At 26.1% G+C, this 20161-nt stretch overlaps 1 protein-coding gene across 12 annotated transcripts in view; it reads left to right on the top strand.

Annotated features, from left to right (window-relative positions):
- LOC109601249 (latrophilin Cirl) overlaps nt 1-20161 on the top strand; it is a 183623-nt gene that overhangs the window by 31832 nt on the left and 131630 nt on the right. The gene's annotated exons all lie outside the window — the stretch shown is intronic.

Below are 20161 nucleotides of genomic sequence, written 5' to 3'. Positions count from 1 at the left end.
GGAGTTTGGCTCAGGGCTTGGCATCGAATTAAAAAGTTTTATAGTGTGTGAATTATTTGTTATAGTCAGTATAAGAAATCTGATTTTCATATGCATGTATGTACTATACAATGATGGCGAGAGAAATCGCAGAAAATTTTAAATTAAATATTTAATAAGATATTTCATAAAGCGATTTAATTCAAATTTTATCCATATTTTAATACTTCATATATTAATATATATTTTTTGCTTGTTACACATCTTTAAAACGGCGGAGATATTACTTTAAACGCACTTATTAGTTTGATTTAGATTCATACTAAAAATATATATAAGTAATTTAATAAATTATAAATAGAGAAGAGGCAAATAATAATCAGGAAGAAAAAGCCAGCTCTACATGTCCCTGGCATTGCTAAAAGCTTAACATGCTCCTGAAAAAACAATAAAAACAACTTTTATAGACAAACAAATTGGAAAAATTAGTAAACGAAATCCTTTTTTGTCTTCTAATTTAAATGAATTCATCACAGCAATTCAAGAAACTTTAATGAATACAGATTTATATATGCGGAGAATGGTCGAGTCTATGGGCTAAACTTATAAAACATAAAGGATATTATACAAAGTGTTAATGTTAAATTAAATAACACAGATTTAATCGTTAAAAATCCCTTTCAAAATTAGTTGTCATATTTATATTCAGCTCAATTCAAAAAATATATGTAATATTTTATAGAATAATAATATAGTAGTTTTTATAATATAATATATATAAACAACAATTGCAAATTAATATTACTTTAACAGTTCATATTATATAAAATATTTAAGGCAAAAATAGTTAAAATTTTAAAAAGTTCCTACAATAATGACCACCACTGTACGTATAATACGTATATTGTTGTAACGAAACAACTATTAAATAAACAATTCCTTAATTAAAACTACTTATTTACCTACCTGAACTCTTGAGACAAATATGAAGAAGTCCTCTGAGTAAACGATTTCAATAAAACTCAGTCAATCCTACACTAAATACGACTTCTTAAGGCCCGTGACAATTTATCGGAAAAACGAAGGCAATATAAAGCCAATTTGTCTTATTCGAAACCAATCTAAACTGTTTTAAAACAAAAGACCAAACAGACGCGCACCAGTCCTCCATTATAAAATTATAGCCAACTTAAAATATGTGAGGTTAAATTCGCAAATTTTATTCTGTTTATTTGAACTATATCGAAGTAATTTAGACAATTTGTTCCATCGTTAAAATCATTTAGGTTAGTTAGTCAAATAAACTGTGGATGATGAGTACGTGGCACATTTACACAACAAACGCGGCATAGTAATTGCTAAAAACCGCCTAAACCGTGGATGAATCCTAAAAATGTCTAATAAATGGTACATTAAAATTTACCTTAAATTGCGCCGGCCTGCGTCGATGTCCATCGTTAAAATCACTTATATCAGTCAGAGAAAATATTAAACGTTACGCGACACGTTTACGCGGTAGTGAAACAAGCGAAAACCGACTAAATACTTCGAATTAAACTGAAGTGCGTTAACCTGCTCCGCCATTAAGGAAGGAATCCACAGCCAACTTAAAAATATGTGCGGTTAAATATGCAATTATTATATTTAATTGAACTACTTACCTGACATGTAAATAGGTCCATTGTCAAGACCACACAAATCAGTCTGACTGAACGTAAAAGGAGCAATTCGTGTAAACCGATAAAACAACCCGGACGCACCATAAACGCTCATAAAAAGTCGTCCAAACTGCATTAGACGTCTATGCGTTTCAACCAACAAAAAACAGTCCCCGAAACGAGCGCCTGACCTATTTAACATCGACAATCGATTCGTTCGCAAACAACATTGTAAATTCGTTCATATTTACCCACCAAATTATAAATAAATTTGATGTTAAATTAGGTGGTGAATGCGCAAAGACCGTTTCCCGTATTTGAGAAACGCACGTGTCCACCGGTCTGCATTTTTATTGGCCAAAACCACCGAGACGCTCATTATTGCCAATCTAACGCAATTTAGGCGAATCATGTCGAAAATTAGACGCGTCCTCGGTTTTCCACCTATTTTCTGTTTTGTTTATTGTGTAAATGTGCCATTTCGTCGATCCATGATTCGTCCGACTGATTTGTGTGATTTTCGCGCTGGTAATTGATGATAGATAATCCGTCGGAATATCTGGTGAGTTTTATGAACTTTATTTATATACATACAACAGTTCCATTTTTAATATGTGTTGTGGCAAACGGACACCACAGATTGCGGACCACATCATAGAAACTATTAAATTAATTAAATATAGTAAAAATATGTCTAATAGTTTAAGTTTCTAACGTGGTCCCTAGAGGGCACAACACCACCGATTTGTCAGAAAAATCAATTTTTCTTTTAATTTGGCAATTAATGACGCAATTAACAGTCCTGCTTATTTATTTGAAACTCTACCTTTTGTTTCATTTAAATTCTTAAAGCAGAAATATCATGACAATCAATATAAAATATAGTAAATAGAAATGTTAAGGAATATTTAATAAAACAAGGGAAAAATTGCATTTAATATAAATTTTATTAAATTTAACTATTAACAGCCTAATAAATTCAGTTTAAATGGACATTTTCAGTACCAATAAAGATATCTTAAAAAAACAATATGAATTATTGTAAATTACATTTTAAATTTAACTATTAACAAGTTAAAAGACAGTTTAAACACACATTTTAATAGTATTAAAAGTTTTTGTTGTATAAACACCAGTTGAAATTTGGTCTTTTATAATATATAAAAATTTTTGTGGTTTAACTTCCTAATATAGCAATGTTAGATAATAGAAATATTGAGAAATATTTAAAAAAACTAATGAAAAAATGCATTTAATATAAATTTTATTAAATTGTGTTTGAAACTTAACTATTAACAGCTTAATAAAACCAATTTAAAAGAACTTTTTTAGTACCAATAAAGAAATTCTTAAAAAAATAATCAATTATGGCTTTTAATATAAATTATAGTAAATTTAATTTTAAATTTAACTGTTAACAAGTTAAAAAACAGTTTAAAACCACATTTTAATAGTGTTAAAAGGTCTTATTGTGTACACACCAGTTAAAATTTAGTCTTATTGAGTATATAAAAGTTTTTATAGTTTAAATTCTTAAAATAGGAATGTTAGATATTAGAAATATTCAAAAAAACTACTGAAAAACTGCATTTAATGCAATTTTATTAAAGTGTGTTTTAAATTTAACTATTAACATCTTAATAAATCCAATTTAAATGAACTTTTTTAATACCATTGAAGAAATTCTTAAAAAACAATCAATACATTGCTTTTAATATCAATTATTTGTAAATTTCATTTTAAATTTAACTATTGACAAGTGAAAAACAGTTTAAACACACATTTTAATAGTATTAAAAGTTCTTATTGTATAAACACCAGTTATAATTCAGTCTTTTAGAGTATATAAAAGTTTTTATATACTCTAAAAGTTCTAAAATAGGAATATTAGATCATAGAAATGTTAAGAAATCCTTAAAAATCAATTAAAAAATTGCTCTTAATATACGTTTTGTAAAATAATGTTTTAAATTTAACTATTAAGAGTTTAAAAAAATCGTTAGAATCTACCTTTTTGTGTTAATAAACTTTTTATCATTTAAATTAATAAAATAAATTTTATGAAAACTAAAAACAATGATATATTTTAAGATTATTGTTCCTAAAAATGGTCTAATTAGCGTTTAAATGTCTCAAATAGACTAATTTGACTGTTTCGATTTGTTTAGTAATTTATTCGGCTCTTTTACATATTTCTTCACTTTTTTATTTGAATAAAAGAACAATTTGGAATGTCAAAACGAACGAATGAGACATTTTTAAAATTTATTTTTGTTTTTCCACGAATTTTTACGATTATTTAATGAATTGATGTGTTCCCCATCTGATTTATGTACAATTTTGCGTTCAAACAGTGATTTTAAGCCGCGTGTCTCCTTGTTTGTGTCACGGGTAATTGATTACACTACTTTGCAACGATTTAAACCCAAGACACACGTAAAATTGGACGCCAAATCCGAAATTGAAGTCAAATGTTAAGAGGATAGGAGAAAAACTCAATTTATTTGTTTTTATAATTTTTTTTCTTCGCGCAATCGATCGTCCGCTTTTAAAGGTAACAGATGAAATTGGTTTTTAAAATTACCATCAGTCGCCTGTTTGTTTTATGGTAAAACAATATTTATCGAGTAAGGTTTACATTAAAGGTAAATTTAGTGTTTTTTTGCTAGGCGAAAACCGATGTGACGAACGCGAACGTCACAGTCGCGGAGCCGTTTCTCCCTCCCCGTTGTTTTGCGGCTCAGGTTTTATAAACACGTTCGAAAAAGCCGAGCGTTTGAGAAGGGTGCGTCGGACAATGTATTTCATCATTTATATCGAGCCTCCAGTAACAGACCCGACGAGAGAAAAAAAAAAGAGAGAAAAAGAAAAAAAGAAACAGTAGCTATTTACTCATAAAACTCTCGAATTTATGGACCTAATCTCTAACAGTGACATATCGCAGATAAAAGCAGATGAACGCTATCACAATACACACGGGCGTATTCCCTTCACAGAAAAAAAAAATGATCCCGAATCAATAAAGCAGTTAACAGAATCGGGCGCCCCCCCGAGCCACCCCCCGTTTCTGTTACGAGCGTCGTACACGCGTGCAATTATTGCCGTTTGCACCCCCTTCGAAAAATTTCACACTTAGAGATTATTTATAAGCAACTACCGTGACGGGGTGGCGCCCCTCCTCTCGTACGAACTAATGCCAACTCGAAATTGATAATGCCCTAATCATAAAGCACACGTGAAACCCCCGATCGATTTTCGCACGAATTAACTCGTACATATGTACAACCCTTTTTTTCCTAATCGATAATTTATGTTTTACATCGTTTTTCTTCCTGTTCTTATCTTTATTTTAGTACCAGCTCAGTGAATGGGTTAAACGCTACAAATTCCATAATTTATGTTTACATTAACAGTTAAAGGAAATTCAAAGAAACGAAATAGTTTTGTTGTAATTTCGCATATTTTTCATTGGTTTATTTGCGAATTTTAATTGGCTGTAAATAACTTCAATTAATTTTAAAATGTCTTGTTGTTTAACGGTTTTAGTTTACGGCTATGTAAAATGGTCTAAACACATGTTTGTTTCGTTTGAAATTTTCCAATTCGTTTGGAATTATTGTTTTTAATGAACGTTGATTGTATTTAATAAAATTAACATTTTCCTAAAACCATTACAACAACAACATTGGAAATTGTTCCCACTACATTTTTAGTTTAATAATTATTTTATAATTCGTTATAATAATTGAATCAGCTTGATTTATATTAGCAATTACTCGAAATTAAATAATTCCCTTTGTTTATAATATGTATAATATTAAATTTTTATTAAAAAATAAGGTTTCAACTGTTTTTATCTAACTAACAGTTAAATTAGTTAGTAATTTACTTAATTAATGTTGACAGCAATTTATTGAGAGATTTTTTTACAGGTTTCTTGTTTAATATAAATTATAGTAAATTTAACTTTAAATTTAACTATTAACAAATTAAAAAACAGTTTAAATAGACATTTTAATAGTGCTAAAAGTTTTTATTGTATAAATATCAGTTACAATATAGTCTTTTAGAGTATATAAAAGATTTTGTGGTTTAAATTCCTAAAATAGGAATGTTCAGATAATGGAAACATTTTAAAAACTACTAAAAAATTGCATTTAATATAAATTTTATTAATTTTTTTTTTTAAATTTAACTATTAACAGCCTAATAGATACAGTTTAAATGTACCTTTTTTTAGTACTAATAAAAATTTTTATCATTTAAATTTCTAAATTGCAAAAAAAATATGTTAAAAAAACTTAAAATACTTTTTATATAAGTTTTGTATTTAGCTATTAACAGTTTACAAATCACTTAAAGTCTACTTTTTTGGAATTTATTAAAGTTTTTATAGTTTTTATAGTTTAATAAGAGTATCAGAAGAAACTGTTACAAAAATCATTTTTAATATGAATTTTAGTATATTTAATCATAAATTTAACTATTAACAGCTTAAACAACAGTTTGAATCTATCTTTTAATGTTGTTCTTTATGTATAAATTTCTAAAATAAAAAAATCAGAAGAAACTGTCCCAAAAATTACTTTTAATATAAAATTTAGCAAATTTAACTATTAACAGCTTAAGGACTAGTTAAAATCTTGTGTAGTTTTAAATTTATAAAAATTTTTTTGATGTAAATTCCTAAAATAGAACAATTAGAACATAGAAATGTTCAGATTAAGAAATACTACAATTAAAAAAATGGTTTTATTATATATTTATTAAGTTTTTTTATTAAAATTAAATAGGTATATTAATTTTCATTTTTGTTTGTTAATAATTAAAAATTAAAATAAAATTTAATAAAGTCTACATTAAAATCAACTACTTAATTGTTTTTCTAAAGATATCTCAACATTTTTATTTTCTGAATTGCTATTTTAGAAATTTAGACTAGAAAAACTTTTACTAATGAAAAGAAAGATGGTCTTGACTGATTTTTAACCTGTTTGCAGTTAAATTTTAAATTAAATTTGATAAAATTTATATTAAAAACAATTTATTAATTGTTTTTTTTTAAGATTCCTTTAAATTTTCATTTTCCTATATTTCAATTTTAGGAATTTAAACAATGAAAACTTATTAATATATAAAAATTAAAATGTTTTTAAGATGTTAATAGTTAAATATAAATTTAGTAAATTCTGTTAATATTAACAGTAATTTATTAGATTAGATTTTAATTAAAATTAAATAGATAACCTATATTCAAATTACAATATTTAATAATAGCAATGTATTATTAGGTTTTTGTTTTCTATTGATTTGGAAATTGAACTTGATAAAATCTATTTAGTTTATTCTGTGTTAATTTAATTCATTATTAAATTTTTATTAAAATTTAAGCAGTATTACAGTTCCATTTAAATGAACAGCCGTTCCAAATAACCAGTCCATTCATCTGTGCAAAAATCCGATGCAGTTCGGGCCGAAAGAATGAAGATTGTAAAAAAATCCGTCGATTTATGTCGCACAATGAATGTGTCTATTTATACGCGGACATGCAGACTCAATTGATGCGCATTTTTTTCGTTAGCGCTTGAACGTTTCGAAAATTTAAAGAGACATTCCGGGATCGGGCCGGATCGGATGCCGGGAATACTGTCCGAATAGACACAAGATGATTGAGATTTTCTCGTCCGTATTCTTTTACCCCCATTATCGATTCCTCCGACACTTTATTTGCGGACGGACCGTTCGATGCACCTCTCACCGCAGGCTCGAAATACACCCTTAATTTGCTTGATCTTACGCCCATTGATTAATTGCAAATCTAATAAACCACTCTCTTTGTTTACTCGGTTAATTATCTTCTGTGGAATAATGGCCAATTAGTTTTGTTGCACTGATCAGTTTGTGGGCAATTTGCACCGCAAATACGCAACGTCACAGCCACGATGGAACCGACGCCGATAAAAACTTGATAATATTTATAAATAAAAAAACCCTTTGACGCACAAACTTGAATAATCTGGTTTATTTAAGAGTGGCCTGAGGTTTCAAGAAACGTTAACCCAATACATTAGTGAGTATAAACACTTTCATATATACCAAACGGCCCTTTAAATTCGCCATAAACTGGAACGACCCGGTATATAGATGCCGTTGGGGGAAAATTTGTTTTTTCACGGGTTTTACTGCAGTTTTCTGACTTCGGTTTCGTTGAATCGATTCACCTCTATAAAAGAATAATATTCTTAATCGGAAAACCTCTATTTTATTATTCCATATTGATCAAAAATATACAAAATTTGCTTTTTTATTATTTTGTTAATGTTGCCAAAGTTTTAGCTATTAAAAATAAATTATACACCATTAAATAAATTTTTTATCAGGCTGTAACTGAAAAACCAATTACACAGGGTGCTTTTTCAAGTCTGTAAATTTGAACATAAGTGATCATTTATGTGTTGCCAAAGTTTTAACTATTAAAAATAAATTGTACACTCTTATAAAATAAAACATAGAAACATTATTTTATTTTTTATCAGGCTGTAACTGAAAAATCAATCAAAAATTATGTAAATTTGCACATTACACATGGTGCTTTTTCAAGTTTGTATATTTGAACATAAGTCATCATTTATGTGTTGTCAAAGCTTTAACTATTAAAAATAAATTACACAGTCTTATAAAATAAAACATAGAGACTTTATTTTATTTTTTATCAGACTGTAACTGAAAAATCAATCAAAAATTTGTACATTACACAGAGTGCTTTTTCAAGTCTGTATATTTGAACATAAGTCATTATTTATGTGTTGTCAAAGCTTTAACTATTAAAAATAAATTACACAGTCTTATAAAATAAAACGTAGAGACTTTATTTTATTTTTTATCAGGCTGTAACTGAAAAATCAATCAAAAATTATGTAAATTTGTACATTATACAGGGTGCTTTTTCAAGTCTGTATATTTGAACATAAGTCATCATTTATGTGTTGCCAAAGCATTAATTATTAAAAATAAATTATACACTCTTATAAAATAAAACATAAGAGACTTTATTTTATTTTTTATCAGGCTGTAACTGAAAAATCAATTAAAAATTATGTAAATTTGCACATTACACAGGGTGCTTTTTCAAGTCTGTATATTTGAACATAAGTCATCATTTATGTGTTTCGAAAGCTTTAATTATTAAAAATAAATTATACACTCTTATAAAATAAAACATAGAGACTTTATTTTATTTTTTATCAGGCTGTAACTGAAAAATCAATTAAAAATTATGTAAATTTGCACATTACACAGGGTGCTTTTTCAAGTCTGTATATTTGAACATAAGTCATCATTTATGTGTTGCCAAAGCTTTGACTATTAAAAATAAATTATACACTCTTATAAAATAAAACATAGAGACTTTATTTTATTTTTTATCAGACTGTAACTGAAAAATCAATCAAAAATTTGTACATTACACAAAGTGCTTTTTCAAGTCTGTATATTTGAACATAAGTCATCATTTATGTGTTGCCAAAGCTTTAACTATTAAAAATAAATTATACACTCTTATAAAATAAAACATAAGAGACTTTATTTTATTTTTTATCAGACTGTAACTGAAAAATCAATCAAAAATTTGTACATTACACAGAGTGCTTTTTCAAGTCTGTATATTTGAACATAAGTCATCATTTATGTGTTGCCAAAGCTTTGACTATTAAAAATAAATTATACACTCGTATAAAATAAAACATAGAGACTTTATTTTATTTTTTATCAGACTGTAACTGAAAAATCAATCAAAAATTTGTACATTACTCAGAGTGCTTTTTCAAGTCTGCATTTTTGAACATAAGTCATCATTTATGTGTTGTCAAAGCTTTGACTATTAAAAATAAATTATACACTCTTATACAATAAAACATAGAGACTTTATTTTATTTTTTATCAGACTGTAACTGAAAAATCAATCAAAAATTATGTAAATTTGTACATTATACAGGGTGCTTTTTCAAGTCTGTATATTTGAACATAAGTCATCATTTATGTGTTGCCAAAGCTTTAACTATTAAAAATAAATTATACACTCTTATAAAATAAAACATAAGAGACTTTATTTTATTTTTTATCAGACTGTAACTGAAAAATCAATCAAAAATTTGTACATTACACAGAGTGCTTTTTCAAGTCTGTATATTTGAATATAAGTCATCATTTATGTGTTGCCAAAGCTTTGACTATTAAAAATAAATTATACACTCGTATAAAATAAAACATAGAGACTTTATTTTATTTTTTATCAGACTGTAACTGAAAAATCAATCAAAAATTTGTACATTACACAGAGTGCTTTTTCAAGTCTGTATATTTGAATATAAGTCATCATTTATGTGTTGCCAAAGCTTTGACTATTAAAAATAAATTATACACTCGTATAAAATAAAACATAGAGACTTTATTTTATTTTTTATCAGACTGTAACTGAAAAATCAATCAAAAATTTGTACATTACTCAGAGTGCTTTTTCAAGTCTGCATTTTTGAACATAAGTCATCATTTATGTGTTGTCAAAGCTTTGACTATTAAAAATAAATTATACACTCTTATACAATAAAACATAGAGACTTTATTTTATTTTTTATCAGACTGTAACTGAAAAATCAATCAAAAATTATGTAAATTTGTACATTATACAGGGTGCTTTTTCAAGTCTGTATATTTGAACATAAGTCATCATTTATGTGTTGCCAAAGCTTTAACTATTAAAAATAAATTATACACTCTTATAAAATAAAACATAAGAGACTTTATTTTATTTTTTATCAGACTGTAACTGAAAAATCAATCAAAAATTTGTACATTACACAGAGTGCTTTTTCAAGTCTGTATATTTGAATATAAGTCATCATTTATGTGTTGCCAAAGCTTTGACTATTAAAAATAAATTATACACTCGTATAAAATAAAACATAGAGACTTTATTTTATTTTTTATCAGACTGTAACTGAAAAATCAATCAAAAATTTGTACATTACACAGAGTGCTTTTTCAAGTCTGTATATTTGAATATAAGTCATCATTTATGTGTTGCCAAAGCTTTGACTATTAAAAATAAATTATACACTCGTATAAAATAAAACATAGAGACTTTATTTTATTTTTTATCAGACTGTAACTGAAAAATCAATCAAAAATTTGTACATTACTCAGAGTGCTTTTTCAAGTCTGCATTTTTGAACATAAGTCATCATTTATGTGTTGTCAAAGCTTTGACTATTAAAAATAAATTATACACTCTTATACAATAAAACATAGAGACTTTATTTTATTTTTTATCAGACTGTAACTGAAAAACAATCAAAAATTATGTAAATTTGTACATTATACAGAGTGTTTTTTCAAGTCTGTATATTTGAACATAAGTCATCATTTATATGTTGCCAAAACTGTAATTATTAAAAATAAATTATACACTCTTATAAAAAAAATATAGACTTTTAATTTTAATTAATTAATTAAATATTAGTAAATTTTTGTATTATACTAGTTTACGAGTAAACAATCTAAATTCCCCTTTTTCACTTGATTTCTCTTAGATAATATTCAGAGATATTTCAAATCGCTGTGACGTCAAAAATACATAATTCGACGGTCTGTAACTCTATAAATGAATAATAATAAAAAATAATGATGTCTAATAACATATAATTTCGACGACCCTTTCACACACTCGAGTGAAATGTCAAATGTGAACGTTTTATGCGTGCGTGGCACTCGGTCGTCGAAAAAGGAGTGTACGCGACCAATTAAATCGCCATCGAAGATTTCCCCCGGAACGTTGGCCAACATTGTGTTTAAAACCGTTCATTATCAGTCGTCGGACGCGAAAAAAAAAAATAAAATAATAACGAATGAAAAGAAAGGAATTGTGATTCATAAACCTCTAACAACGCTCGACCGCTGATTAAAACGGAAAATAACGCCGCAACGATAATTCTAATCAAATATTTATGACATGCTAATGCCATTAATAACTCATCGTGCAAATAATAAAAATAAAAAATGGACGAAACCAGAACAGTTGCGGAGTGAAGTTCACACACGGTTTGTTTGCCCGATTTTGTGCCGTCTAATGTTTCGTCGATGCTCAAACGTAAGTTTCAATCACTCAATACCCACTTGCAATCCGTGCAAACAACACTTCAAAATCTGCTTGAGGTTTTCTTCCTCTTTTTTCATTTTTTTCTTTCTTTTTTTTTTCGTGGCCGATTACACTTCGAGTTTTAAGGAGTTTCGCAATATGAAACGTTGAATTTATACACTTTTACATTTCGTATGCGTGCTTAAAAGTCATTAATTATTTATACGAAAATGACCGGCTAAAAAATGGTAAAATAAAAAAATAAAATCGGAGACGAACGTAATATAAAAAGGTACGATTTTATCCTTGTGGCATCATCATTTATTTAAGGGACGTAACAGCATACGGAAAATCCTTCGGATTATGCACAAAACTTTTTAGTAACGCGGACACGTACAATTTTGTGTAAGAACAGTTTTAACACATGCATATCAATACAACAAAAAAAAAACAATATTTTGTTTATGCTCCTTAAAATTCGTTCGTGCGTCAGTGGATCGTTGTTGCAGAATATTAATGCCTAAATTATTTATTTATGATTTTTAATAAGAGACAAATTAAAATGGACACATTTCAATTATTGCATTTTTTTCTTCATAAAATTAAAGTTACAAATACACTAATTTATCTAAAATAGTAATTTTGTTTTGTTCAAATATTGATTTATTAATTACACAGTTGAAAAATTTTAACAAAGATAAAAAATCTAATTATTAAATTTTTCTTATAATTTTTTAAATGTTTTGTGAGTATAGTTCATAAAATTAAAACTCTAAATATCTACAAAATAGTTATTTTATATTGTAAAAATATTGACTGATTAACTATACAATTGAAAAATTAAAACAAAGAGAGAAATTCTAATTATTATATTTTTTCTATTAATTTTAAAATGTTTTGTGAGTATAGTTCATAAAATTAAAGCTTTGATTTGCTTTTTACACATTAATATCTATCAAATAGTTATTTTATATAAAAAATTATTGACTGATTAACTACACAATTGAAAAATTAAAACAATGTCAGAAATTCTAATTATTCTATTTTTTTCTATTAATTTTGAAATGTTTTGTGAGTATAGTACATAAAATTAAAGTTGTAATTTGCTTTTTATATACGAATATCTATAAAATAGTTATTTTATATCGTTAAAATATTGACTGATTAACTATACAATTGAAAAATTAAAACAAAGACAGAAATTCTAATTATTATATTTTTTCAATAAATTTTGAAATGTTTTGTGAGTATAGTTCATAAAGTTAAAGCTCTGATTTGCTTTTTACATACTAATATCTACAAAATAGTTATTTTATAAAAAAAAATATTGACTTATTAACTACACAATTGAAAAATTAAAACAATGTCAGAAATTCTAATTATTCTATTTTTTTTTACTAATTTTGAAATGTTTTGAGAGTATAGTCCATAAAATTAAAGCTGTGATTAGCTTTTTATACACTAATATCTACAAAATAGTTATTTTATATAAAAAAAATATTGACTTATTAACTACACAATTGAAAAATTAAAACAATGTCAGAAATTCTAATTATTCTATTTTTTTTTACTAATTTTGAAATGTTTTGAGAGTATAGTCCATAAAATTAAAGCTGTGATTAGCTTTTTATACACTAATATCTATAAAATAGTTATTTTATATAAAAAAATATTGACTTATTAACTACACAATTGAAAAATTAAAACAATGTCAGAAATTCTAATTATTCTATTTTTTTCTACTAATTTTGAAATGTTTTGTGGGTATAGTTCATAAAATTAAATCTGTAATTTGCTTCTTATACACTAATATCTATAAAATAGTTATTTTATTTCGTTATAATATTGGCTGATTAACTACACAATTGAAAAATTAAAACAAAGACAGAAATTCTAATTATTATATTTTTTCAATAAATTTTGAAATGTTTTGTGAGTACAGTTCATAAAATTAAAGCTCTGATTTGCTTTTTACACACTAATAACTCTAAAATATATATTTTATATCGTTAAAATATTGACTGATTAACTACACAACTGAAAAATTAAAACAAAGGCACAAATTCTAATTATCGTATTTTTTCTATAAATTTTGAAGTGTTTTGTGAGTATACTTCATAAAATTAAAACTCTGATTTGCTTTTTACACACTAATATCTACATTTCATATCATTAAAATATTGATTGGTTAAGTACACAATTGAAAAATGAAAACAAAGACTGTTTTGTGAGTATAATTCATAAAATTAAATATTAATATGAGAGAAATTAAACAGGAAAAACGAAGAAGAAAATATTTATGTGAGGAAAAACCTTGTAGTAAGTCCCAGGCTGCAACCGCTCTGGCGATGTATAGAAAAGTTTAGCTGTGATTACTTTTTACATCGGTGTATAATTTAATTATATCTGGGAGACCGTCAATTTTAATATTTCAATATCCGTTCGAGAGAAATTATAAAAGTTTCTTAATTAAATTTAATACAACATTTTAAAATTTAATACTCAGAAAGTTGGGCGAGTTATAAAACTCCTTAAAACACATATTAGGCTTAAAAAACCGAATTTCCCAAAAGTAATGAAGACAAACATCGTGTCAAAACTATCGTTCATCCCTCTCGCAGCAGCAATTGCTTCGGTGCTTCGGTGCTTCAGTGCTTTTGTGCTTTTGTGCTTTTGTGGAGAACCCGTTTATCTTACACACCTCACATCCAACTGAATATTGTTATGGCTCAGATTAAATTACTACTAAGGGAACAACCAATTCCACATAACTGGGAAGCATCTAATTAGAATTTCGCGAATTCTCGAATCAAATTAGGCTACAGACTAAATTTAATCCCGGGGATCTTACGGTGATCGCGCGAATTTTATACGTTTCGTCGTTCGGACGAAACGGATTAGTCGAGTTTGTTTCGCTTATTTGCCGACGCGGGGCCCCCACGTCTTGTTCAAACACGTCCAAATCGACGGCGATTCACCCCTAAAATGCTGACCGATTAGCGCGACAAACGACTATTTAAACAAACAATTTCAGTTACATTTTTTTTCTGTGTGGTCTTGTTAATAATTGCGTACGTATTTGTTTTACAACAAATTGCGTAAAATTTCATCAAATTTTTATTAAATTCCTCCGATTGGCGCCATAATTAAAAGTTACATTAATTACAATTGTCATAATATTGCACAAATTGAAATATTTTAGGTTGTTAACATTGTGATCGATTAAACAATTAAAATATTTAAAATAATAACGTCACTATTAGTATTACCAATCATTAAATGTTTTGTGAATGAATTAAAACTATGATTTCACTTTTACAAATTAATATCTACAAAATAAATATTTAATGTTGTTATACTATTGATTGTTAATACTTAAACAATTAAAATGAAGACAAATTCTATTTATCAGGCCATATTTTAACGATATAAAATAACTTGACTCACAAAATATTTCAAGATTTATAGAAAAGATATAATAATTAGAATTTCTGTCTTTGTTTTAATTTTTCAATTGTGTATTTAATCAATCAATATTTTAACTATATAAAGTAATAGATGTTACTGTGTAAAAGAGCTTTAATTTTGTGAACTATATACATAAAACATTTCAAAATTTAAAGAAAAAATACAACAATTTGTGTCTTTCTTTTAATTTTTCATTTGTCTGTATAAAATAACTATAATATAGTTATTAGATTGTAAAAAGCAAAAAAGGCATTTAAAAATTTACAAATTTATAGAGAAATGTAAAATAAGGTGTCACACCATATCGTTAGTGTCAATACAATTTTATTTATTTAGACTTATCTTGCCAAAGTGCATTCCACTCCATTCGAGTTTTTAAAGTATAATTTGGAATTAGAAGTATAATAGGTAGGTAAATATTTTGTGCCATCATCAGTTAAACCTTTAAGTACATTTTGAATGGATCGCTTTAAATCAATTATTAATTAAATTGTTGTATTGTTAAGTGAGTGATTGTGTGCATACGAATATTCTAGTTAATATCATAAATTAGGTATTTATAAGGTTGATTATAAATTGAACGAAATCCACCCCCTTCTAATTAATTTGATTGTGTTAGCAAATCCTTTGTAACAACACATCAAATGTGTACGTAAACAACAAATGAACAGTCAAAAAGCGCTTATTGATTTTTCCACAAAATTGAACCGCGATATTCCCTCGTGTAACATTATCGCAAATTACCTTCGAAACAGAAACTTGTAAAGCCGAAATTACGTGTTATTGTTATGTTCTAAATGCCAATAATATTTCGAAAATGAAATGTTAATTCCATTTTAGCATATGTAACTAATTTTTCTCGGGGAAATATTAAGATAAGTCAATGGATATAACAAATTAGGTTGGCTTATGGATTCGTAACACGCTCGGCTTTATTTCAGACGGGCCGACCGGCCCGACATGCATTCAATAACTGAAAACGCTGAAAAAAACCATATTACACACACACACACATACACACTCAGACATACACCGTTCACAACTTCTTCAAACGGGCAGGAACGCAATTAAAACGCGCGATGTAATTACTATAACGGTTTTTTCGTAACAGTTTTTACAGTTTCCATTTGCCGGGCCCCGTATATATGGTATATATATATATATATTCGCCATTTTCATCGATCTGTCGAAAGGCCAACGCATACGAATCAGCCGTGTGTGCATGCACACAATTATTTAGTAAACAATACACGGATAATTTCCTAACCCCCTCCCGGTCAATTATTTTTATTTAAAATCACACACGTGATTTTATTAAAATTCCATGAAACACAAAAGAATTGCAGCGTCTTATTACGTCTGGTTCGTTATCGGTGTGAACAAATTTCATGTGTTTGTTTTCAGATTGTTGTGCATTTTTGTTTGTTTAACTGGGTTTATTGAATGTTAAGTCGGGCTGATTTATTGTTTACTGGTGACGACAGATTTCTGACACCACAATCGTTACAATGTAGTACTTACTGAGTGTTATAATCATTGTATCAATACGGAAAAATGCACAATATATCGATGATATAAAATGATAAATAAAAAATTCGGTTGGAAATCGATTTAAATTTAACAAACATGTTATTTAAGCTGCATTTAAAAACGTATATTTTATAAATGCATTTTTGTAATACATAAAATCTATACGAACCACTATATTTTTATATTTATTTAAATAATGAATGAAGTTTATTTTAATTTTATGATTTAAATAAAAAGCTTACCTACATAGGAAATGTGATTAAAATATTATACAATTTTTTTAAATTTATTAATAATGATCAGGTAACATTTTAAAATTTAATAAAAAAATACAAATTCAGAACGGAAAAATTCTAAATATTGTATTTATTTCTATAAATTATAAAATTTAAAACTCGAACATACTTTTTACAAGTTAATAACTATAAAACAGTTACATCTTTAAAATATTGACTATAAAAAATTAATACAAACACAAATTCTACATATTGTATTTTTTCTATAAATTTTGACATTTTTTATCAGTATATATCGTTAAAAAATTGGATAATTAAAAAAGCCAGAAATTCCAATTATTGTATTTTTTTCTATAAATTTCGAAATATTTTATGAGTATAGTTCATAAAATTAAAGCTTTTATTTGCTTTTTACATACTAATATCTATAAAATAGTTTTTATTTAAAATATTAACTAACTACACAATTGAAAAATTAAAACTAAGTCGGAAATTCTAATTATTGTATTTTTTTATATAAATTTTGAAATTTTTTGTGTTCATAGTTCATAAAATTAAATACCTGTTTAGCATTTTATAAATTAATATCCACATAATATTTATATTGTTTGAAAAATTAAAACAATTGTATTTTTCCCTATAAATTTTCAGTTGTTTTGCGATTAAACTGCATAAAATTAAAGCTACGATTTTGCTTTATACAAATTAATAACCACAATAAATTATTATTAATAATCTTCATTTATTGTTTACGCACAGATTTGATGTACTATTACAAGGGATTTGCTGACACAATCAATTTAATTAGAAGGGATGAATTTCGTTTAATTTATAATCATAGTTATAAATACCTAATTTATAATATTAACAGGATTATTCATATGTGCACCTACTTCACAATAGAACAATTTGATTAATAATTGATTTGGGGGTGATGTACTTAATAAAGAGGTTTATCGAATGACGAGGGGAGAAGTATTTAGTCTAGATTATCGTTAGCCTAGTGCGTTTCTAATGCCAAATTACACACGAAAACCGGTAAATGTTTTAAAACGAAAATTCGAGTGGAGTGGAATGCATTTTTGTAAGATAATTCTGAATAAATAAAAGTGCTTTGGCACTAGAGATATGATGTGAAACCTCATTTTACATTATGTTCATTTCATATCTAAATGCGTTTCCCGTATACCTGTTTATTCTAAGAAGGATTGGCTCCTTATCAAATGTATACAAGCTGTTCTTTTAAATCAAAGATAACAGTGTATTCAATTTGGTGGTCATAATTTCTTTTGCTCTCCGTGACTGCAGGTTTATATTGCTTGTGGTTTTTATGTGACTTAAGTAATGATAAAAACGTAAAATGTTAAGTGATCAAGTTTGTTCCCTTGGTATTTTTTTCTTACGACAAATTATTATTATCGTGCCTTTTTAAAATGTAATGGTAAGGACAAGATTTTTCGTTGTTGAAATGAAGCTTCTTATCGTACGTTTCGTTTGTTTGCTTTTTTTTTCTGTTTTTGTTTGAATCGTTGCCTAAAATTTTATATTAATGTTTTTTATACCTTAAGCAAGCATTTTTTTTTAAGCGTCCTTAAATTTTATATTAATACATAAAGGGATGTCAAGTTTTCAATGATTTAGTAGCGTAACTTTTTGTAAGCGTTTTAACACTGTTTTAAAATGTTTAACGTCTTAAAAAATTTACAAGTTTAATGAAGTTCTATCGTGACCGTTCATTTTCATCTTACTAAAATTTTAAGTAGCCTAGTTTGTTCCTTTCCTTCGACAAATTATCATTGTTTTTTATTTTTTAATGAAGAAACCAACTAATAAATATTTCGTTGTTGAAATAAAATGTTTGCTTACTTGAAATATTGTTAGTTTTTATGTTATTTATTCAGCTTTCTTAAATTTATATTAAATTTTATTAAATACATCATTCAAATGTGAAAAGTGAGGTGTGGGATTGTGAATTGTGAAACGTGATATGTGAACAGTGTATTGTGAAATGTGAGTTTTGAGTTGTGAGTTATGAAATGAAATACGAAATAATATGAAATATGAATAGTCATGAAATATACAAAATATGAAGTATGGAATAATGTGAAATATATAACAATATGAAAAATTATAAATATGGAATATAAAATATAAAAAATATGAAGTATGAAATAATATGAACTATGTAATAATATAAAATATCGAGTAATGTGAAATATGGAATATTGAATATGAAACAATATGAAATTTAAATATGAAAAAATATGTAATATTAAAAATATGAAATAATATGAAATATGAATCAATATGAAATAATATGAAATGTGAAATAATATGAAAAATACAGCAATGTGAAATGTGAATCAATATTAATTATGAAATATAAACTAATGTGAAATATATATATTATTGTAGAATATTACATATAATATTAAACAATTGTATAAATTATGATACAATATGAAATATGAGACTATATGAAATAATATGAATTATGAAATAAATAAAATAATAATAATGTGAAATATGAATTAATATGAAAAAAGCACCAATGTGAATTATGAAAAACAATATCAAATATCAAATATGGAATATACACACTATATATGGAATATAAATAGTTTGATATATGAAATAACATAAATTATGGAATAATGTGTAATATGAAGCAATATGAAATATGGAATAATGTGAAATATGAATTAATATAGAATATGAAATAATAAAAAAATATGGAATGATGTGAAATATAAAACAACATAAAATATGAAGCATTGTGAAATATAGAATAATGTGAAATATGAAATTTAGAGCAATATAAAACATTTAAAAATAATATGAAGTATAAAAATTTTAACTGATTTAGTTTGTTTCAGTATTTTCTCCTTTGAACAAATTATTGTCGTACTCTTGTGATTTTATTACACTTTAAATTTAAACACATATTTCATTTATTATTCACATACTAACATATAAACAACAATTATTCCCTTCGGATATCTTCAACCTTTCCATGATTTAATAACATAACTTGCTGTTAATGTTTTAACACCGTTTTAAAATTTTATCATCTGTGTTTTATGTACTTAAAACGTTTTTGTTTTTAATAAATTATTGTCGTCCTATTTTTATACGTCTATTATTAGAAATTATAAATT

Source organism: Aethina tumida, chromosome 1 (genome assembly GCF_024364675.1).
Source record: "Aethina tumida isolate Nest 87 chromosome 1, icAetTumi1.1, whole genome shotgun sequence".
Taxonomy (NCBI): Eukaryota; Metazoa; Arthropoda; class Insecta; order Coleoptera; family Nitidulidae; genus Aethina; species Aethina tumida.
The sequence above is the reverse complement of the archived record's forward strand: the minus strand, read 5'-3'. Positions and strand labels throughout refer to the sequence as shown.